Source organism: Cebus imitator, unplaced genomic scaffold, assembly GCF_001604975.1.
Source record: "Cebus imitator isolate Cc_AM_T3 unplaced genomic scaffold, Cebus_imitator-1.0 Scaffold49, whole genome shotgun sequence".
Taxonomy (NCBI): Eukaryota; Metazoa; Chordata; class Mammalia; order Primates; family Cebidae; genus Cebus; species Cebus imitator.
Window position 1 is genome coordinate 5,201,689 of NW_016107364.1, and position 24,880 is coordinate 5,226,568.

Sequence of the window (24,880 nt, forward strand, 5' to 3'; positions counted from 1 at the left end):
ATCATCACAGTTGATTTTAGAATACACATAATTTTTGACATAGAGAAAAGTCACTATGGCTGGTGTCTTGCAGAGAATGAATTAGAAGAAAACAAGACTGGAGTTGGGAAAACCAGCACTGAGCCCTTAGCCTAGGAAACATGACAATGTATGCACTAGATGGCGTCAGGGAAACTGGAGAAAAGGTTCCTGGATTTGGGAGAATTAAAAGGCAGTTTATGTGAGATATATATATACAGACACAATGAAATACTATTCGGTCTTTAAAATACTATTCATCCATTTACAACATGGATGACTCTGGAGGACATTATGACAAATGTAGTAAGACAAAAACAGAAAACAAAATACTGCATAGTCTCATTTTTATGTGGAACCTAAGAGTCAAATACATAGAAGCAGGGAATAGAAGGATCATTACCAGGAGTGGAAAGTTTGGGGGACTGGGGCAGGTACAAAGTTGCTTTAGTATAGAGATCCAATGTATAACATGAGCACTGCAATTAATTATATTGTAATGTATATTAAAATTAGAGGGATTGTGCTGGAAATTTGCCTGAAAATAAGACTTTAAGCATTCTCACCCCTTAAAAAGTAACATGTGAGGAGATGTGTATGTCAATTTGCTATTGCAGTAATTATGTCTCTATGTATATGTACATCAAAACATTATGGTGCACATCTTAAATATATACCACCTTTATTCTTAAACTGATAAAAATTTCAAAAATAGATGGAAAATATCCAAACTTAAAAATTATTCATTGCCACAAATTATAGTCTTCCCTGGAACAGTATTAACATTGTTAGTTTCCTCTTCCTTCTTTGTGCGTTCTTCTCTCTTTATTTCTGTGTTGCTCTGCTTTGATAGTTCTCTCCTGATGTTCTGATTGTTTTTCTTCATGGGTCTTTTTTCCTTTATCCAAGGTAGATGATGATGGCATTTCACCATGTAGTTCTGTCTTCAGCCGACCTCTTCCCTCACTTTACTTAAGCTTCTGTCCAATCTAATCCTTTATTTTGAAGAATAAAAAGGTTTCATTATGGTATGTGGGAAGGAGAAGGTTATTGGGAAAAGATACTGGCAGAAAGATGGGAATATTTAGCTGTTCAAAATAAGAAAGAACAATAGACATCCAAGAAATATCAAAAAGTTTAATGTGATTAAAGAGGAGCCTATGAACAGCAGTAACAGATACAAAATGAATTCTTCTCCTACATTACACTGTCCCTAGTGCCTGGGCTGGAAGGATGCCAAGGCCATATCAGCTGATACTGCCCACTAGATCACCTGTAAATAACCTCTCCACTTAGCTTGAGTTTCTCCCAGTATGGCTGCTGAGTTCTGAAAGGAAGTGTTTGGGAGGGATGTGGTCTCCAAAAACAAGTTTCCAAAAGGATTACGTCTTTTCTGATCTAGTTTCTGAAGTTTCATAGTATCATGTCTACAATTCTCTATTGGTCAAAGCCGTTATAGTTCAACCAAGTTTAAAGAAGAGGAGCCATAAATTCTACCCCTGAGTGAAAGGAGTGTCAAAGAATTTGAATTTCACTTTGTAAGCCCTTCCTATTAGAATTCATTTGTGTCAATGTCAAGTAGTATATACTGATGGAAGCGGAGCAGAAAATAGTTGACACATTCAAAGAAAGAATGGAGGACCTCTTTAATGAAAGATGTTTACAGAGATGTGGGTGGGGTTAAGGGAACTAATAATGAATGGCAAAGAACCCAGGGAATGTAACAGCAGGAGGCCAGTGGCCACCCCTAGACATGAAGGGACAAAGGGAAGACCCAACTAGAGTGGCAGCCATGGGACAGGGGCTGCTAATAAGGCACTCTGCCTTTATGCAGAGAAATGAATCTGCTGTTAAAATAAAACCCAAGGCTGGGTGTAACAACTCATGGTTGTAACCTAGCACTTTGTGAGGCCAAGGCAGGTAGATCACTTGAGGCCAAGAGTTCGAGATCAGCCTGGCTAACATGGCAAAACCCCATCTCCAGTAAAAATACAAAAATTAGCCAGGTGTGGTGGCACGTGCCTGTCGTCCCAGCTACTTAGGAGTCTGAGGCACGAGAATCACTTGAACCTAGAAGGCAGAGGTTGCAGTGAGCTGAGGTCATGCCACTGCACTCTAACCTGGGTGACAGAGCCAGACTCTGTCTCAAAAATAAATAAAATAAAATAGCCCAGCAGAGAAGAAAGGAAGGAAATTAAATTCATAGTGTCCTTCTTATCCCAACTCTTGTTTTCTGCCAGTGATTCTAGTGAGAGTTAGATTTGACCAGAAATCAGAGGGCAGGAGAGCTTGAGAAATGTCTTCTCTAAAGTGCATTCTCTCAAAGCACAAAGATAGGCAAAGAAGGAAAGAGAAGGAATGTGAAGGGACGTATGTAGAATAACCAGCATGATTTCCCCTCCTCTTCAACCTCAGCATCCACTCTTGACTTGTGTTCAGATGCAAAATTGCACATACGTAGTATAGACGACACTTGTATTCCTATCAGCCACCCCATCACTGTGGGGTGAGGTTGTCTCAGTCAGCCCAATGTAAATACTAAGTCGCAATGTTAGCCACCACCATTGCTTCCCCTAGAAAGGAAGGAAAGGGAAACACATGACAAATAATTCATATGAAGCGTGACTGCCATAGTCCCTTCATTGTAGCTGGCCATAGGACTGTGTTAATAATCACAGATTTCTTCTCCCCTCATTCATCATATATTCCCCGACTTTCTGACAGTACCCCAGCTAGTCAAAGGCTTTACCTGGTGATGAGTCAAACCTTCATTCCCAGTTTCCAAATCCTTAAAGTCTACTCTATTAATTTGCCACAGTTTCTTATTAACCATTATTATTTAAAATGAGAATATCAAGAACTGTCTCCACGAAACCCCTAGCTTTCAAATATACTCCTCCATACCTGCCTCCACCTCCATCTGTTTAGCAGTAACTCTCTTTCCTTTTGACAACCAGGATTAATCTTCTCTACCAGGAAAGAGACTACCTTGTCTGTTGCTTGGTTCAGCAGCAAAAGTTTCATTTGTAAGTTATTCAATGGATATTGCATAACTTTTGCAATATTTATATTGCAAATGCCAAGGGGAGAAGGAATCTGTGATTATTAACACAGCCCTGTGGCCAGCTTCAATGCATAAACTATGGCAATTATGTTTCATATGAATTATTTGTTACTCATTTCTTTATCTTTCCTTTCTAGGAGAAGCATTGATGGTAGCTAACATTTCAATTTAGCCTCTCTTTGGGCTGGCTGAAATGACCTCACTGCACAGTATTGAGGGGGCTGTTAGGAATTTGAGTATATCTACATTGTGTATGTACAATTCATTTTCATCCAAATACAAATCAAGAATGGATGCTGAGGCTGAAGGGGGGAAAATGTGTTGGTTATTCTACATAAGCCCCTTCACATTCCTTCTCTGTCCTCTGTGTTTTGCAAGGATGCACTTTACAGAAGACATTTGTCAAGCTCCCTTGCACTCTGATGCACGGTTGAGTTTAGCCAAACCTTTTAGTGCTAATTTTTTTTTGGAAAATTTATATAGAGAGGAGCAGTAGTAAGTATGTGGATACTCCATTGCACCTTGCATTCCAGGGTAGTGTACACAGATTTAACAGGACTAGACATTAGGCTCTGGGAAAAAGATGCTAACATTTGGGCTGTTGGTGTAATCTGCATGATAGGAAACACTGGCTTAATTCCTAGTATAATCAGGGTCTGGAATATAATAGCAATAGGATGTGGAGGAATTGTAGTTCCAGCTCTATCCTGCCAGCTCAGCATTCATAGCTGGTGATGGACCAGCTTTGTCGCTGGCACAATTAGGAAGCTGGGGAAACAAGCCTTTTGGCTATAGATATATGGCGTGGTTTGCTAGTAGCGTGACTCACTACTAGAATATTCTATGTTGGAACTCGGGGGTAGAATAGCTCTTCTCTGGCATGATAGAAGGGGAAATGGATTCCAATAGGATTTATTGCCTAAGAATGTAGCTAGTTTTCTCAGAGATTTGAAGGGATGAAACTTCTTTTCTCTGTGGCCAGCCTCCATAAGATTAATCTTGGGCTAGTTAACCCTTACCTCTCCATCCAATAATAAAAGAAAGCACTAACATTTCCACATATTGATAATAAGAACTATGTTTTCTGGCTCTGGAGAGAAGACATCATTTTGGCTGCTGGAGGTTAAAAGCTATACCATGTCCTACAGGACCCCAATCCTTCAGTCTAATGCCTTCCAGCTGGTGCTATAAATGAACCTTCAGAAGATTATTCTGAGATCATATCAATTGCTTAAAAGTGATAGAGCATACGGATTTTACAGACTTTCACCAATTATTACATTTCTTTCACTCTGCAAAGAACTCCTTCATCAGAGCTTATGTTGCTTGGGACGTTGTGGTGATGAATAAAACATTCAGTAACTCCACAAACTGTGCTGCTGGTAGAAGCAATATAGGAAGGGAAGGCAAACATAAATTTGGAACACACATCTCTTCTCATGAAGATGAATTATTAGCTGCCCCCCACATGGTGGAAGTAGTTCAATGTAATAATCCTATTACCTGACCCAAACCAATTTGTTCCTATGGGCCCATCCTGAGAATTTAGCTTTTGTCTTTGTTGTTGCCAGTGAGAATAATTAGCAACAGCACTAGCCAGGATAGCCTTGGCAATGTGAAATCCTAATTGTTGAGCCCATGCATAGCCTCCATTCCTGCTGCCATGGTCCTTTTGGACAAAGGCTAACCAAACAAGCATCAGGGAGCAGGGAGCAGAGAAGGAAGGAAGAGGCTGGATAATGCCCACTGGATGGGTAATCTCCATCTAATAAGAGCATTATCTGGGGGACACATGCACAGAACATGGATGACTTTGCACAAGAAGTTCATATACACACCACTTCCTCTTTGTTCTTCCAATATTCCCTTAGCCTTACATTCTGTTACTTTCAAATTTCTGACCATTCAGCCCACCTGTCATCAACATTTAAAATCAGAGCTCTACCTCACCTGTCATGCAAAGTGGAAAATCAGATGTATTACCTCATGCTATGCCTACTGTTCTCTACACAAATGTATTTCATGGCCAGTCTTGAGTTTCACTCTAAGGTAGTAGCCATCCACATCTGGTTGGTACCAGCACACCTTTTAGATCGATTTGTAAGCCATGTCTGTGCTTTTTGTTGCTCTCTTAATTGATCAATGGGAACTCCCCATGAGATCAGAGTGTAGGCTGCAGAGCTGATGAAGGCAGATTGGGATTCTGAGCTACCCTCTCATGCAATGTGCTTATACCTGCCTTCCCTTCTCAGGCCAGTTTTCTCTACACAATTTTCATTTACTTAAGAACGTTGCTATTACATCTACATTAATGATTTCATAGATGGTTAGTTCAGTTCTTGATGGGTGGTCTAGTTCTTGACAAGGAACTGTGTTGTATAATCAGTTGTGGATCCAGTTTTAGAAAGTCAGTCTCTACCAAGGCTCAGTAGCAAAGCAAGTGTAGCCTCGAAAATGTGAGAGAGTTGTCAGCAGAAAGAAAGGCTTTATTCTAAGCCCTAGGTTGTATGTTCTCTAATTCCCTTTAGTGCAATGGCAAGAGAACCCATAAAACATACGTATTTTTTATGGCCAGTGCTTGAGCCCATTCATTAAATCCCAAATCCTCAGTGAGTTCATCTGTTTTAATAAATAAATTCATCGTCATCTAATCTTATATTTTGCTTTTCTTTGTTTAATACTCTTATAATATCTTCTGCCATATGTTTCCTAGATACCTAAGAATTAAAATTGACAAAACTCCTTTAGTTTAATAGTTTTCTCCTCCTGAGCAGATCTTCCCTTTCTCTGTCTCAGCTATGCTAGGATTTAATTATCTTTATGCACTAGGAGGCAATGAACCGTAGTGGGGATAGGTCCTTAGAAGAATTAGCATCTCCTAAGGAAGCAACTCTATGGGAAGAGACATTAAAACATTTTTATGCAAAAGAAGATTCTTATAGTTTCCTAGGTAGAAACAAGGAAGGTTTGAGGACTGGAGGTTCAATGTCTCAGACTCATCCCTTTATCTTCAAAGATTCTCACCTCACATCTCAGATCCCACCGCCTTATAACCAGCCCTTACTTCAGCACAGAAGGTCTGTCAGGACTGAGCACTTGTTTTGGCCCTGTAACCCTGCAACACTTAAAAGCAGTCCACAGATTTAATCCTCAGCCATGTTGGCCCTGCAATTGCAGGAAATAAGACATCCTGTTAAAGTAATCACAGAGGCTTTCAGAGTCTTCATGATGCATTGAGACAAGCATTCAAGGTTGTCAGTTTGTCTACATTTGTGCAATAAACATTGAAAATTTTTGTACCATGTAGTATTTCACAGATAATAGAATGTATAGTATTTCAAGGAAAATAAAAAAAAACAGTCAGACATTCTATAAACTCCGTGGCCACTATTGCCACTTGTAATGGTTTAAAATATGTCCACAAATTATTAGATAGTCTCTTTAAAAGGTAAAACCTAATCCTACCCTCCGCATCCCTGGTTCAGTGTTGGTTAAACTTATCTAATTACTTCTACTGTTCAGAATCAGTTGGAAGCAATGGTTTGTGGTTTCTATATCACACACTTCCACAAAAAGTATATGGCCTCCTACTTACCTTCCACATGCAAGGAGAAACCAGTTTCATGTCATCACTCAGCCAGCTCCTATGAAGAGGCCTACACAGTAAGGAGCTGAGTCCTTTTGCCAAAAGCCAGCAACAAACTGAGGTCTCTAGCCAAAACTTACAAAGGTGCAACATCTTAGAAGCAGATTTCTTCACCTCATTTAAGCCAACATATGGCTGCAGCCCCAGTTAGTTATTTCAACCGCAACCTCTTTGAAGTCTGTAAGCCAGAAATACCTAAAATACTAGGTAAGACACTCCTGACTTGCTGCCCCACAGAAACTGTAAGATAATTCGTGTTAATTACTTGGAGCCACTAGGTTTTGGGGTTATTTGTTATGCAGTGATGAATAACTAATGCACCCATGTAGTGAATAAATTTATCACAGGATATTGACCTCTGAGTGTCTCATTATTCCCTCCATCTCATGTCACTACCCACAGAAACTTGAATAGTCCTGATATTAATGTATGAGCTCATCAAATATGCGAGCAACACAAGCCCAGAATCCCATTTTGAAAGTCAGTTTCCTAGGACTACTCTTGGTAACAAATTCTGCATCAGTCATTTATGAAGAAATATGAACATGGCTAACCCAGAGGAGCAATGAATGAAGCATAAGACTACTTATACCATTGTGAAAAGAGTTAAGGGAACAGAGAATAAATAGTAAAGAATCCAGAAACAAGAAACTGTAGAAATGTATTATTTCTGCAGAACCTAGAGAGAGCTATAGTTGTGATCCAAATGACCTGTGGCTTCAGAAAGCAAGGAAGGGAGAAGAACAAACAACCCGACCTCTTTCTCCTTTTACGTTCTCATAGTTTTCTGCTATCTCTCATTGGCCAAACTCAACTGGAAGTCAGATGGTAAGGGTTCTTTGGTAATGTGGACAGTAAAGCCTGTCTCAGGCCACAGACCAGATGAGAAGAATGAATGTCTCAGTCTGTTCAGGCTGCTGTAACAGAAATTCCCTGGGCAAGGTGGCTTGTAAACAGCAATTGACTTATCATCATTCCAGAGACTGGGAAGTCTAAGATCAAGAAGCCAGAAGATTCTGTGTTTGGTGAGGGTCCATTCCTCATAGACTGCACTTCTGACTGTGTCCTCACATGGTAGAAGGGGCAAGGCAACGGGGCGTCTTTTGTAACAGCATTCATTCCATTCACAAGGGCTTCATCCTCATGACCTAATCATCTCCCAAAGACCACACCTTACAATACTTCCACATAAAGGATTAGGTTTCAACATATGAATTTGGGGAAATACAGACATTCAGACCACAGCTGTGAACAGTGGATCTAGAGGAAAGAATTGATTTTTTTTAAAAAGAAGCAAATGGTTTAAACTACTCACCAAATCATCAGTCAGTGATTGCTTATAAACCATGCTATAATAGGAACTGTGTTTTAAAAATTATTTGCTATAATGTAAGTCACATAATACTCCCATTCCTCCATGGAGACTATAAAATGAGGAGGAAAGGTCCACTTAGCATCTCTTACAGAGATTTCCAGGTACTGCTATCTATCGCTCTGAATTTCCACTGGGGCAAAAAAAAAAATAATAATAATAAGATAAATTAATTTCTTTTTGTTTATTTTATTCTTATTTCCCACTCAAGAATAAATCACAGGTTGAAAAGAAATATTAAAAAATTAGTACCTCCAAATTCTTAGAATTTTATTCTTATTCATCAGTTTTTCACAACTATTATGAGCATTGCTTAAGCCGTCAGACGACACAAAGTTAAAACCCTTGAACTCTTCTCAACTTTTATTGGAACTGACAGAATTAAATTTTATTTCTTATAAAATATTCTTATCCTCTCGTTTGGAATGATGAGATTTTTGTCCCCGATAAAAGGCTGGGAAGTTTCTAACTCATGTTTTCTGAAGAAGCAGCATTAGCAACTGGTGTACCCTAGACATGGGTGTCATTTCTCCTTCCCCCAACCTCCTTGCAAGCCCTACTTTATACATAAAACATTATTAAATCATCCCAAGAGAGAAATGAGACTCTGAAACATCAGAAAATCCTTTTGATCTAGAGAATAATTCATGATCCACAACATGTTTAATTGCCTAAAGGAACAAAAAGGGAGCAAAGACGAAACAGAATGACTTCAACATGCTCATTGTCTGGTTAAAGGACTGTGAGGCTGCAATTTCTTCATTTACTACACTAACACCAGATGGTAAGCTGAAGTGTTCAGAGTATCTAAAATCTGTAGATAACCAATGAATAGTCATACTTTTTAGCTGATAACAGATATGTTTAATAGGAAGGCTGACCCTGGGAAAACCCAAAATGACAAATTTTGCTTTTGGTTTCTCTGCTGGTTTTAGAATCCAATCCTTTTCAATATTGACCCTAAAAATGTTCATACCTTTCTTTGCTTAGTGGAATATCCCAGATATCTCTATTGCCTTTAGATATTCAAAATTTTCCTAACCTTATTTATATTAAAAATTCTATGAGTAATGAATTTACATTGGGTAATGTGATTGCTGCAGCCCCTGACTTCAAGGATTTCACAATAAGAAAGACAGAAAGGGAACAATAAAAATGCAATGTTATTAGAAAGGTGAAAGCTGTGTTCAGAAAGCAGTATGGGCATAGAGAAGAGAGAGGAACTGGAGGCACTCACAAAACAGGTTATGCTTGAACAGGATCTTGAAAAACATATAATGGCCATAATAGCCAGCATTTTTAACAATATACTGTTAAGTTCATTTACTATGCATCATAATTTGTTCTTCACAGCAACCCTCTGTGGTAGGTCTATTTTGATAAATGTATGTTATAGATGATAAAACAGAAGTTTAGTGTTGACTTAGCATCCTTCCCAAAGTGAGAAAACTAATACTTAGAATCGAGGAACTGTGTGGAGAGAGCAAGGTGTTCTAAAGAAACAAACAAAAAGAAGAAAATATGATAGGAAATGGAGTCTGAATGGTGAACTTTTTATGTTCCTTAGACCTTGAAATTAATTACAACAGGGAGAAACAAATCTCAAATTAGAAATCAACTTAATTTGCCCAGGGGCCTAACTTGAGGTGTATGTTGCAGATGGGAATCTTGTCCAAAATGGAGAAAAGAAATGTAGTGGGTTTTGTTTGTTTTTTGTTTTTGTTTCTGTTTTTGCCAGTCCTTGAACCATCCCTTTGGCATCCTCTTAGTGTTCTCATTCAAAGAAAGATATTTATTGAACTCTTAGAATATTTCAGACACTCTTTTAAGTATTAAAAACAAAAGTGATGCCAGGATTAGTTAGGTACCGACACATTACAATAATCTATGCACAATTGTATTTATTTTTTAGTCTCTATATCCTCTTCTCACTAATGCACATTTTAATGTTGGCTCCCTGAGGATAGACCTTGTCAGTTTTGTCCAATCCATAGGAGTGACTTTGATGGCAGGAATTAAAGATCAGGTAACATTCTTCCTTCAGCAGCACATGTAATAAAGTTGGAATGATACAGAGGAGATTAGCCTGGCCTCTGCACAAGAATAACACAAAAATCTGTGAATCATTCTACATATTCAAGCTCAATGAGATCTGAGACAAGCCTGAAAAACAATGCAAAGAAACTTCTAAATCAATCCAGGAAATAAACAAAGGAAGAAAAAAGCATCTTGAAAAGCAATCAATTAGAGCTTCAAGAATTAAAAAACTCACAAACTTTTAAAATACAATTACAAGATTTATCAACAGATCAGAACATGCAGAAGAAAGAATTTCAGAATGCAAAGATGTCTTTTGAACTAACCCAGACAGACAAAAGTTTTTAAAACAGTAATCTTTTAAAATGAACAAAGTATTTGAGAAACATGGGATTATGTAAAGCAAGCAAACCTATGAATTATTGACATTCTTGAGAGAGTAGAAAAAGTAAACCTGAGGCAATAATTTAATATTTCCCCAATCTTGTTGGAGAAGTAGACATCCAAGTAAAAGAAATCCAGGCAATGACTATAGGACTCTATACAAAATGAATATCACCAAGGCATATATATGGTCACCAGACTGTCCAAGGTCAATGCTAAAGAAAAGAATCTTAAAGGCAGCTAGGTCATAGTCCTTGCAAAGAGAACCCCCAACAGGCTGCAAGCAGACTTCTCAGCACAAATCTTACAAGTCACAAAAACTGAGGGGCTATTTTTGTTATTCTTAAAGGAAAGAAACTCCAACCAAGAATTTAATATCCCACCAAACTGAGCTTCAAAAACAAAGAAGAAATAAATCATTTGCCAGACAAGCAAGCACTAAGGGAATGTGTTACCACTATACCAGCCTTATAAGCGATCCTTAAGGTAGTTCTAAACATGGAAATGGAAGAACGATACTTGCTACTACAGAAGCAAACTTAAGTACCTATCGCAAAGACCTCACAAGGTAATCACATAATAGAAACACAATAGAAACAGAGCAACCACCTGACAACTTCATGATAGGATCGAAACCTCAGATACAAATGTTAACCTTGAATTCATATAATCTAAAAACCCCAATTAAAAGGCACAAAGTTCCAAGATGGATTAAAAAATCAAGGCCTATCCATCTTGTGTCTGTAGGAGACTTATCTCACACATAATGACACCCACAAGCTCAAAGTGAAGGGTTCGAGAAAGAACTATCACACAAATGGAAAACAAACAAAAAAAAAAAGTAGGGGGAATCACTATTCTTATTGTAGATAAAATAAACTTTAAACCCACAAGAGTAAAATAGGATAAAGAATGACATTACATAATAACAAAGTGTTCAATTCAACAAAAAGACTTAACTATCCCAAATATGTATGCACCCAACATTGGGGCACCCAGATGAATAAAACAATTACTTCTATACCTACAAGAAAACTTAGCCACACAATAATAGGGAGTTCAATACCCCACTGACAGCATTAGACAGATCATCAAGGCAGAAAAACAACATAGAAATTCTGGGCTTAAATTCGACATGTGACCAATTGGACTTAATAGACATCTATAGAGCGCTCCGACCATCAACCACAGAATATACATTTTTCTCATCTGCACAGAGAACATACTCCAAGATCAGCCATATGTTCAGCCAAAGTGTGTCTTAATAAATTTTTTAAATGGAATTCATACCAATCATACTTTCAGACCACAATGGAATAAAAATAAAAATGAAGGCCAGAAAGATAGCTCAAAACCATGCAATTACATGGAAATTAAACAATTTTCTCCTGAATTACTTTTGGGTAAACAACAAAACTGAGGCAAAAATAAAAGAACTCATTGAGGTAAATGGAAACAAAGACACAACTCCCCAAAAAGCTCTGGGATGCAGGAAAAGCAGTGTTTAGAGGAAAGTTTATGCTGCTAAACACCTACTTCAAAATGTTAGATCTCAAATTAAAGATCTGGCAGAGCACGGTGGCTCCAGCCTGTAATCCCAGCACTTTGTATGTGATAGATGATCACTTGAGGTCAGGAGTATGAGACCAGCCTGGCCAACATGGTGAAACCCCATCTCTACTGAAAATACAAAAGTTAGCCAGGTGTGGTGGTGCATGCCTGTAATCCCACCTACTTGGGAGGCTGAGGCAGGAGAATCACTTGAACACAGGAGGTAGAGGTTGCAGTCAGACAAGTTCATGTCGCTGAGCTCCAGCCTGTGCAACAGAGAAAGACTCTGTCAAAAAAAAAAAAAAACAAAAAAAAAAAAAAAAAAAAAAAAAAAAAAAAAAAAAAAAAAAAAAAAAGAAAACAAGAAATAACAAAAACCAGAGCAGAACTGAGTAAAATTGACATCAAAAATCCATACAAAAGTTGATTTTTTGAAGGGATAAACAAGATTGTTATACAGTTAGATTAATAAGCACAATCAGAGATGACAATGACCAAAATCACAACCAATCCCACAAAAATAAAAAATATCCTCAAAGACTCTTATGAACACCTTTATGCATATAAACTAGAACTTCTGGAGAAAATGGATACATTTCTGGAAACACAAAACCTCCCTAAATTGAATCATGAAGAAATTGACACCCTGAACAAATAAATGTTGAGTTCTGAAATCGTGTAAGTAATGAAAAACCTGCTAACTAAAAAGCCCTGGAACAGATGGATTAACAACCAAATTCTATTAGACATGCAAAGAAGAGTTAGTACCAAGGCTACTGAAATGATTCCAAAAAAATGGAAGTAGAGAGACCCCTCCCTAACTTATTCTATAAAGCCAGGATTATCCTGATAACAAAACCTGGTAAAACACAATGTAAAAAGAAAACTGTAGGTGAATGTCTTTGATGAATGTAGACAGAAATATCCTCAACCAAACACTAGCAAACTGAATCTAACAGCACATCAAAAGTTAATTCACCACTGGCAATTAGGCTTAATTCCTGGGATGCAAGGTTGGTTCAACATATGCAAATCAATACATTTGATTCACCACATAAAGAGAATTAAAAACAAAATCCATGCTAGTTACTTAATAAACGTTGACTGACGAAATGTGAGGAGCTGCTAGCATCAATAGCTGTATTCCCTTTCAGAAGAGGAAATATTCCTTTTCAACCTTGCCACTATTCTAACTGAAATTCAATTATCCCTATCTCATATTTGCTATAGTAACTATAATTAACAGTTACCATAGTTTAAAGGCACAGTACAATTATTATAAATAATCAAGTATAAATGACCTGGAAGCATTTTATTCAACCACTCAGAATAAGCTATACATTTTTAATGAGTTGCAAAATGTATCGTACCTAAAATATGTATATCACAATCAAAATATGAAAAAGGTTAATAATACATGAATGTAGAAAAATTTTAAAAAATCATATACTAAATATCTAAACATCCGTATACAATATGAATATTTATGTATTTGTCTTTTAAACTTTTTGTGCATGTGTGTATGTGAGTGGGCATATTGTTTCTAAAGAGAATCACGTCTATTTTATTTTTCTTTGAAATTATAGTCAGTATACAAACAAAAAGCAAACAAACTAAAAAGTGTTCCATGTTTTAGATAAACTTTGATCTTCAATTCATAGAGTATTATTTCTCTTTGTTCTATGGCCTTTGGTCAGATACAATATATAGATTATGTAAGTGGGTAAAATCAATAATCATACGTAGAGGTTACAAAGGGCAATATTTTGATACTGAATATAGAGTCCTTTGCCGGCATGTTACAGAAAACCTAAGAGTTTTATGAGATTATAATAAATGATAATGTTTTCAACCTCAGCAACTGGTCATCTTTTCCAGGATCCCAACTAAAATTAACCCAGGATTCCAATAGAGTGAAAAAGTCAAAATTGTGGGCATATATATACATGTATATAATATATAATGAATATATATTATATGTGACATATATATAATAAATGTTTTAAGTAAATGATGGAACTAACATTTTGTAGCACTGATAAACGTTAATAAAAAAAAATTTCTGTGTACTAAGCGGCTCCTTGAGCTGAATAATATTGGTATGCTCTAGATTTTAGATCAACTACTGAAATTGTTTTACTCTACTTTTAAACCTTACATTAATTAAAGTAGAAAAAGATACTGAAAGAAAGATTTCAGAGTCCATCTCCATGTTGAAAATGCTATGACCTTCAAAGAAAATCTGAAATTAATAAGATAAATGTAATAAAGTAAGTGATCAAAAAGTGTGGCAAAAGCAATAAAGGTTAAAATATTAACTCCAGGGTCAACACTCTAAAAAGTGAAAAACAATGGAAAGCCATGGAGACTGTGGAAAATGTTTGAGAAGTTGCTGATAGAAGCATTGTTACTAATAAAATGACTTCAATGAAGTACGCTTTTGCTATTATGGGCTATTGCTTCATAATTTAATGGACAGTAATATGATTAGCAAATGAAGTCAATATCAATTTTAATACTTTCAAATTTACCAACTTTAAAAACTTGTATTTTTTTCTCTATGTACCCATCTGAACCTATCTAAATGACATTGAAAGTCATCTCTTTTCAGTGTTATAGGAACTCTTTCAGGTCAGTGACATTTCAGTTAACTATCCACTAGGGAATTGGGGATTTGGTTAATGGAATTCTTTTTATGCAGATGCAGCATACCTGCCTGTATCACATAATTACAATCTTTCTAGCAGATCTCTTATTTATTTAATCATAAGATGTTTAGCAGCTTAGTCATAACAAATTTCCAATCTAAAAGCTAATTGTTAAGTACACATTAGAATTTGAAGAGGCTTATAAAATAAAGAGACATTCATTCTTCATGACATCAGCACCATGAGACGAATCTGCTGGGCTCCTGTCCTCCCCCCTTTCTGTTCTGCTCTGGCTTTCTCTCATCTCCAGGAAATAGGCTCATGCTTTTCAATACATAACCTAAAGCGGACATTTAGTTCCAGTTCCTAAATTCTCCATGAAGATCTTTCTGATAGATTTAAATCAAGGAATAAGGAGTGTTTCTTAACAGCCATGGAAAGTAAATCATGAGTAGCCTATTATTAAGACTGATAACTTCAGTTCTATCTACATCCATTAACATCACCAACCACAACAGATGATTTAAAATGTCTAGGGGATGATGAAAGAAACTAGAAAAAAAAAGTCTCTCTATGGAGTCCTGTGCCCATTTAATAAACATTGGCTGAATAAAGTAAGACCATTTATTATATAAAGTATAATGGTGACTATTATTTTTCATTGAATATGAGGCTAAAATGAGCCACTGAACCAATAAAATGATACTCATGTTAATATAATTATAAGTAATTACAGAATGATTCATTTAATAAGCAAAAAGAAAACTATTTTTACTACAATTTTAGTTGAAAATTCCCCCATTTAGTACGAGTATTTGAAACTTTCTGATTTCTATAGAAATTTGTTTCTGAAAATATTGATCTGATTCAATGACATAAATTCAGTTTTTGCACAGTCTCTTAGTTAAGATTTCAGGTCACATTAATATTCATTATTTTATTAACAATTATAACAAGTAATTGCTTATCCAGCAACCAGGACACAAGGCCTTGGAAAGAGATTTATCAAAAAGTAGATATAATAAGGAAATTTTAAAAATCTATTTTCAGTATGTAAAGGTGTTTGTCTAGGATCACAAATTCTCCACCAACTGCCCAACATGGCTAGAGAATCCCCGGGGGTGGCCACGGCTGACCAGACCTGCTGAGTCAGTACTTGCCACGGCTGACCGGACCTGCTGAGTCAGTGCGTGCTTGGCTCCTAACACTGGAGCCAAGCATAACCTGCTACCCCAGATACCTTGACTAGAGCACTTGTGAAATGCAGATACTCATTTGCCTCTCTGGCTAAAGCCCTAAAAAAGGAGTAGGTGCAGTTGCCTGGCCCATTTTACCAGGGTTATATCATCATCAGAGTTCTCCATTATCTGTTTATCACTTGGACAATGAAAAAAGACAGAAAATGAATGCAAGTGAAATAAAATCCCCCTTTTCCCAGCTGAACAAATGAGTTCAAGTCCCTTGCTACATACCTTCTTTCCTGCAGATCCCACACTGAACCCAAGGGAACCTTCATGAATAGGCTCAGGGGTTAAAGGAGGAGAGACTAGCGGGAGGCAAACCCATGTATGATGTAGTGTATGGAAGATGGGATAGGAGCGGGCAGAGAAAGAGTGTGAGAGAGAGAAAGAGACACAGAGAAGAAAAGAGGAATGGTGAGAGAGAGAGACAGGACAAAGAGACAGAGAAGGACTGAGAGACACAGAAACAGGGAGACAACAGAGACAGAGAAACAGAGGACAATGCTGTGTGCTAAAATACATATATGTTCGCAAGCTCTTTCGACAAAAGACTGTTCCAACCTATTGCCATTCCTAAATAGGTGCAATCAGTGAGGGAAAAGGCATGAGGGAAAGAGATTTGCTGATAAAATATGTTTGGCTTTTTGTTCACCAGCACTGTTTTATTGTATTGATTATATTTTCATTAGAAAGGCATAAACACATGTTGACAAAATCAAACAATGAGTTTACAAATAAAAACAGTAAATTCCACCTAGAAGTAAATACTCTTACTATTTGATGAGTCTCTTTCTAGCATTTTTTATAAGCTAATAAAACTTGGACAGGTAAATTCTGATGTGTATCAGCACAGCAGACAGAGAAGAAGAGGATAAATGCAAAGAAAAACAACATGTGTTTCCAATCCTGTGCCAGATATATTAGATGCATAGAAAGCTCCAGGAGGTCAGAGACCTCATTAGTCTTGTCCTGACAAACCTCAAGCCTCAGAACACCATACAGTACAGAGGCACTACTTTAAAAATATTTGCAATAAAAGGAAAAGAAGAAGATATAGTAAGGAGGAAAAAAAGAAAAAAGGAAGGGATGAGAGGAGAAAAGGGAAAAAAATCTAAAATGTTAAGTTCTACCACAGCCCAATTGAACGAGTTTTATAATGCCGATGTTGCAGATTAAAACAGTGAGGCTTGGAGAAGTTAAGTAACTAGCCCAGAAGTCCACGCTGCTGCTACTAGAACAAGCTGCCTGTAGTATATAAAGTGCTACTTAAGGAAGGCCTGCTCAGGTGAGCTGCCGTGAAGGAAGTGACATGCAGAGACTCCAGGAAGACAAGTCATCTGAAGTTAAGTTTATAAGGCAAAGCAGGGATCTGTTCCAGACTATTGTGCATTGCAGACCTTCATCTATTCCCCTGCGACAGACCCCACAGGCCAAAACACATTTGTGTGACTCAGTATTAAACTGCGTCAATCGCTCAGGCTTTCCTTTAAAATATTGTACTACATGAAAGACATGATGCCTTGAAGCAAAGATATTAAAATACAAAAAGAAAGATAAAATAGAAGCATAAAAAGATAAAATGCAGAGCCACATTGTTGTAACAGGTAAGTCATTAAACAAAAAACATTATGAAAATTCTGGTTATGTTACATATTTTGATTTTACAATTAAATAACTAATTTATCCAGGTTCTACCAAGATGACACTAACGTATTTAGTTTATTTTCAGAAATTCATTCAGTTTACTTTCAGTTCATTTTCAAAATGAAACAAGAGCTGGAAACTCACCAATAACCTGCATGACCATGTTAGCAAATACATCTAACCATAATAATTTGGAGAAAGCTGTGTCTTGATTATTGTATATTTACAGTAACTTTTAAAATCAGGTAGTATAAGTATTCACATTTATTATTTTTCAAAATTCTTTTTAAAATTTAAGTTCCTTGCATTTTCCTATAACACTTAGAACTATTTTGTCAATTTTATAGAAAAAAAGTCTGCTGGCATTTTGCAAGGGTGTACTAAATCTATAGATCAATATGATGTATTACAAATACTAAGTCTTCCAAAGTGAGAACGTGGTAAATCTCTCCATTTTTTTTAAATCTTCTTGAATTTCTCTCAGGCATGTTTTCTAATTTTCAGTGTGATATGTCTTATACTTCTTTTATTCAATTTATTACTAAGAAATTATTTCATGCTATTGTGAATAGAATTGTTTTCTTAACTTAATTTTTAGATCATTTGTTGATAACATAAATGTAACTCATTTTTGAATACTGATCTTATATCCTGGGATCTTTTTCTTGCACAGACTAAAAACACCAATATAATTTTGAATAGAAATGTGGACATCTTTCTTTGTTCCCTGTCTCAGGGTGAGACCATTCAATCTTTCACCATTTTGAATAATGTTAGCTGTAAGTTTGGGGCAGATGTTTTTTTATAATTTGAGACAGTTTCTCTCTATTTTTATTTTATTTTTTGAGAGTTTTTATAATGAATAGAGATCAAATTTTGTCAAATGATGTTTCTGGACCTTGGTGTTATGTGATGAGACTGCATCTCACTTACACTTTGGTGGCAGCTGACTTCCTCTAAGACCACTGCCACAGGGGAAGAGGAGACATCACCTCATGGTTTTCAGGTTTCCTGCTCTGTCTCTGTTGACTCTCAGGCTATGTGGGGTCAGGGAGGCTCCTTGTTACTGCTGGGTAGGGATGAGATTCTCAGCTTTGCTCTAAGCCTCACCTGACACTTCCTCTGCTGGGAAGGGTGGGAGTGCCTTGTGGGTGCTCCTCTATCCCCTCCAGTGCCACCATGGAAGGAGAGCCCTGGACCCTAGCACACCTCTCTGTACCATCCTGCTGGGGTTGGGTGCTGTGATAGAGTCTAAGAAAATCTTGACTCCCCACCAGCATTGGCTGGTATGGTCAGGTGGGGCCATAATGTTTGACTGGATTAGAGCAGTTATTGGATAAAGTTTGATGTTGTGTTAGGATGTCCCTTTCCAGATCTTTTTATTGACAAAGTCTGGCTTTGAAGAGGCTTTTTAAAATTAATTAATTTATTTTTAACATGCTCATTGATATCTAAAGGTTGCCAGCTGCTTCAGCCCCAACTTGGCATAAATAAGGCAACAAGAAAAGTCAAGGAATTCACCCGTGCCAATTCTCAAGATCCCCTGCCAGTCTGCCTTCTCTTCTTCACCGTTTGCAATTTTCTCATGTTTGTTTTATGGATGGCGTTCAGGGATTTTGGTTATACCTAGTGGGAGGAGTAAAGTACAAATTTTAAAGAGTACATCCACTTCCTGTTTAACCTTCTTTAAAATGTGAAATAATTGTTTTATCCCAGTAATATTTCTGATCTTAAAGGTATATTCTGTGATGTGAATTTAGAGTGCCCTGGTCTCTTATGGTTACTGTCTACTTGGTGTGTCTTTTCAACCCTTTATGTTCAACCTATTTTCACCTTTGGATCTAGTGTGAGTTGCGTGTAAATGTATCCATCACACAGTTGGATCTGGCTTTGTATCTGCTTTGACAATCTCTGTCTTTTGTATAAAAGATGTAGTCTATTCACATTTACTATAATTATTAATGTTGCTGGGTTTATATCTGTAATTTTGCTATTTGTTTTCTGTATGTCTGATAGCCTTTTTCACTCCTCTGCTCTCATTTGCTGTCATTTTTGTGCAAAATAAATACTTTTAGTAGGCCATTTCAAATGCACTGTTGGGGTCTTTTAAGCTACTTTTTGTGTTATTTTCTTAATGATTGCTCAAGGGGCTATCATATGTATCTTAGATTATTACAATCTATTTCAGATAATTATTAAATTTTGGTAAAATATAGCAGATTTGCTCTAATATGATTTCGTTTTCTACCCTTTCCTGTGTCTAATTACGATTACTTATATCATGTAAATAATTGTTATAATGTCCCAAATAGTCTTAATGTTATTACTTTTAAAAATAATTTTTTAATTAAAAAAACTAAAGGAGAAATTACACATGCACAAACTCACATGCACATGTATACACGTATTTTCAGTTCTCCTCATCCATGGTAGTTATGTTCTATAATGTCAATGCAAACAATAAATTAGTGAACACTGAACTATCACTTCTAGGGAAAATATGTGATTATGTTTCTATGAAACTCTGGTCCCAACACTTTCATTAACCGATCAATATTTACTCTTGTTTTATGTGTGTTTCTGTTTAAATACACCTTATTTAATAAACTATATATTGTTGATTCATTAACATTGAACCCATAGCCAATGACACTATAACTCATACATGAATGAAGTTTGATATATGTATTTTCTCTATAAGGCATATCACAGCCTTCTTATATTTAGAAATGCTAGACAGTACTTCATCACTATGCTTGAGGGCCATTGTAAGCAATAAAATCACCAAAAAAAAGCACAAAAATATGGTACTCAATAGATCATAAAAAGGGTACTTGTTTATGGTATGACAGTGAAATAAAGCAAAGCATTGCCTTGGCCTGAACCCCAGAGAAGAACGTGTACCTTGAGTGACTTTGATTTTTCACTGCTTTGTGTATATCTATGAATGACTGCAAAAGCCCTGAGTATTGATTTGGGGATTGTAAATAAATTTTAGTGAGTATGTGAATTCACAAATACAGAATCCATAAAAACTTAGGAATCATACACACACACAGTATTTTCTATTTAAACACATACTTTTTAATGGCGGTTTTCCTTACTTTCTGTGTATCTGAGATACTATTCAGTGTTGTTAATATTTTCTTTCATCCTGTATTTTCCTTCATCAAATGCCTTTATGTGCTTTTTCTTGTGTCATTGTGGAACCATTATATGCATGTTGACACACAAAATGGTTTCCTATAGGTCTCTGAGTGTTATTTGTCTTTAATCTATTTTTCTCTGCTTTTCAGATTGGACTATTTCCAGTCCAACATCTATCTTCGGGTGAAACTATTTTTTTCTACCATCCCAAATTTGCTGTTGAGCTTGCCTTGACATTTTTTAACTTTAGTTGTATTTTTGAACTCTAGAGCTTCTATTTGCTTCTTCTTTAGAGTTTCTATTTTTCTGTTGTGAGCTCACATTTATTGATTTCATATTTACATTTTATTGATTATCATATTAAGTTTATTTAATTATAGTTTCTTTTACTTTGAACATAGTTGTACTAATAAATATTTGCCTGATTTTCAGCACATCTCAAATATTTTTGTTGGAAGCTAAACATTTCACTTAGTATTTAACACTCAATATTTATATTTATTTTTCTGTAACATTTTTCCCCTCTTGTTTTTTTCCTCTGTGGAATTTATCTCCCTTGCTCCCTTGACTATGGTAGCCTACTGAGGACTCTGTTAATGTTTTTCAATCTTTATTTTATTTTTTTTAGCATAGCTTCCTAGTGATTGCTTCTGTATATCGTAATTTAAAGCTCAGCCAATGATTTTGGCACACACTGTGCTCAACCACTTCTAACTATAAGGATTACACTCTCTCTTTACCAATCTGTGTGAAGGGCATAGAGTGGATTCAAGGTTCAACCACTTTTCAAGGCTCCACCACTTTTCAAGGCTCCCTTGGCTTTCATTTTTCACCTGGCCCTCTCCTGTCAAACACATTAGCTTGTGATGTATAAAGAGCCTAGTTAGCTCTTCCATGGCTCTCCCTTTTCCAGGATCTTCCACATTATATTTTTAGATAGTATATCATTTATCCCAATAGACACTACGATCTCAGCTAGCCAAATGGTGGGTTTTCCCTGCTTGTTTTCAACAGCGTTATCCATTATTTAGCTAACAGTGCCACAAAGATTGTTTCCTTACTCCAAACCGAGTAAGCTCCTTTTGGCTGCAAAGCTGCTGCTTTTCTGGCTGAACTTATGCCGGTAAAACTTTTTTCACTTACTGATTTGTGGAGAAGGGGGAAACAATCTCAGGCAGAAAGATCATAGACTACTGCTGTTCTTACTCAAATTTCTAGCATGCATGTTTTTTCAAGAAAAAAGATGATCAATTTGCTGCCTGTCATTCGTCAACTTATAGAGCCCTGAAATTGATGTATTTGACAATTGTATATGTCTTTGTTCCTTTTTGTGTAAAGAGAATTAACCTACCACTATATCCAAGATAGCCAGAAATCTTTCCCTCAATTATTGTATTTTATAATATAAATTTTACGTAAGTGGAAAACAAACCTTAGAGAAATAAGTAATTTAACAGACATTGGTTGGGATTTTACTTCTCTGGATTTCCTGTGCTGTGTTCATTTCACCAAAGCTTGCTTCCATCTCACAATGATGTATTATCCTGTTTTCCCTCTCAACTTACTACAAAGGCTGATTTATTTATTTTATATTTTCCATTGGCCACAAACATTTCTAAAAAGTAAGAAATGTACCCTAGCATACCATACCAGTGTCATAAAATCAAAATTAAATATTTTCTTTAGAGTAAAATGGTGATTTTTCTTTAAATATAAACATATAAAAATAGCACAAGAAGCATTTTATCATCTAATTCAGTATTTTGCTTTTGATTGGCTGCTTTTCCAAAAGAATATTGATTTCTCCATTTCATTTTTTTCCTAGTTTCTTAGCTGCAGACTTCAAGTATTGCATTAAGTGCTGACTATATAGTAATAATCTGCTTGATAGCATCTGTGGTTCACACTGGAATTGTGTCCAGAATCAGACATTATTTCTTTACTTGATTTAAGCAAAAATAAGCCTAAAGAGGCTTCATGCATCGTGTATCAGTATAAATAAATAATATCCCCTCTCAATGAACCTCTTCTTACTTATCAGGTAGCTAGATAAACAGAAAAAGGTGCCGTGACTCCAGCTGATATATCAATCACCTTATTGATACATGGAGAGGAAATAAAGTGCACCGCTTTCAACAGTCAACGCCAGATTTGACCAGCCTGACTCCAGCTCAGCACTCAGTATCAGATAATTTTTCTAACTGAATGTTTATATTAGAAGATATTACCTGAACGAATAAATGTTATAAATAGTAAAAATGTATATATTGTACTTGGATGGGCAAAATATAGGACTCATTTTTATTTTAAACTAAGAACATTTTGATTCTTTTAAGTTATTTGAGTATTACAACATTCATTATGATCAGTGTGGTCTATATTCATGGTGAAGTAAAAATGACAAGCTTTTTGTATCTCCTTTTGTGAGAAGATGAGGTCTATGTCTCCAGCCCTTGACTGTGGGCTGGCCCCGTGACAAGCGGAATGTAGCATGAGTGACATCATGTGACTGACAAGTATTGGCCACAAGTTTATAACTTCACCCTCTGTTAATGCTGTCTGCCATTGTGTGAACAAGTCCAGGTTGGGTTCCAAGAAGATGATGCACCAAGTAGAAAAACAGGCCTCTTAGGGGAGAGATTCCATCAGTCTCAGCTATTTCAGACATCAGTGTTAGGCCCCAAGTATCAGTGATATCCACCAGAAGCAGCTACTCCTCCTTTAGAACCTGACTGACTGCAAATGCACAAGTGAGCCTGGACCACCTAACAGGGAGCAAGAAATAGATCCTCTTGAGCCCAGATCAAGTTGTAAACTAAGAACTGTGGGCAAGAAAATGGTGGTGATTTTGAGTGAGGTTTTGGAGACAATTATCCCACAGAAATAGGTAACTAATATGATTTGTTTCATAGAATAAATTCAAACATGCTTGTCAAACACTTTGAACATCCAGACAAATACACACACACACACACACACACACACACACACACACACATCCCACTATAATCACCACAAAAAACAACAGCAATAACTTAAAATTTAACCATGATTCATGCTTATAGTGGGTAGTCAACATCCCTTAGTTCAGATTCGAAACTTAGAAATGTAGGTGTCGGAAATTTAGAGTTACAAGTAATAATCTTCTAAAAAATGACTGAGATGCACTGAAATTCTCTTTAAAATGAGTCAAATACCTCCTAAGCAGATATGTTAAAGGAGATAACTTTGTATAATAAAAAGGCTTCAGGCCTTGAAGTGTAATAAACCCAGCTTAGACTCCAGTGTTGCTGCTCACTAGCTTTGAGAGCTTGCTTCTACTAGGTCTGCTACTTAATATCCCTATCTCCCTATTTGTCAAAATGAAGATAAATGTACCTGCTTCAGAGGGTTAGTGTAAGCCTTAAAGATGCGATTTATAGACTATACCTAACACTGTATTACATGCTAGTAAATATTAATTTCCTTCCCTGACCCTCATATTTAGAGCTGACAAAATATTGGAAACTCTCTCTACATAATCCATTATAAATATTCTTTTCAAAGAAGGTGAACATTTATATAAATGTGTAAATGAATATAAAACATAATATAAAGATATATACATATAAATAAATTAAAAACAAAATATGTAAGCCTATCAAACATACAAATTAATATTGATTATATGATAGCTCATGACTTTTTAACAATACCTGTAAACAATGAATATATTAGAATAATGAAAGTGTTTACTGTTAAAAACAGCTCAGGAACAGCAGATGATGTGGCTATAATTTGGATCCTAATCCAAGACCTGCTCAAATCACAGCAGGAATTGGGTAAACTGATTAACATTTTCCCTAAGACACGGAGGGTAAGAAAATCCCACAGTACACTAACAAATTCCATCCCAGCTGATATATCTGTCTGTGCTTCTAATTTGTGTTCTTATCTTTGGCAAATTTCAAGTAACCCTTGGGCATTTGTCTAAGGAGAAAAAGTAGCCCCTGTGGTGAAGGTGAGTTCTTCAGAGTAATGAGACTGCTTTGAAAACCAAACACCCAGGAAGAATGTGCAGGACATGTCTGAACAAGGCCAGGATGCCTCCTTGACACCATGCTCTGTATTTTTAAGCAGTTGTGCAAA

General features: G+C 36.3%; 1 non-coding gene across 1 annotated transcript; it reads left to right on the forward strand.

Annotated features, from left to right (window-relative positions):
* The first annotated feature begins 10,131 nt into the window (after positions 1–10,131).
* LOC119471092 lies at positions 10,132–10,238 on the forward strand. The gene has a single exon (XR_005200084.1). It is a non-coding gene; the product is annotated as a U6 spliceosomal RNA (small nuclear RNA).
* The last annotated feature ends 14,642 nt before the right edge of the window (positions 10,239–24,880 follow it).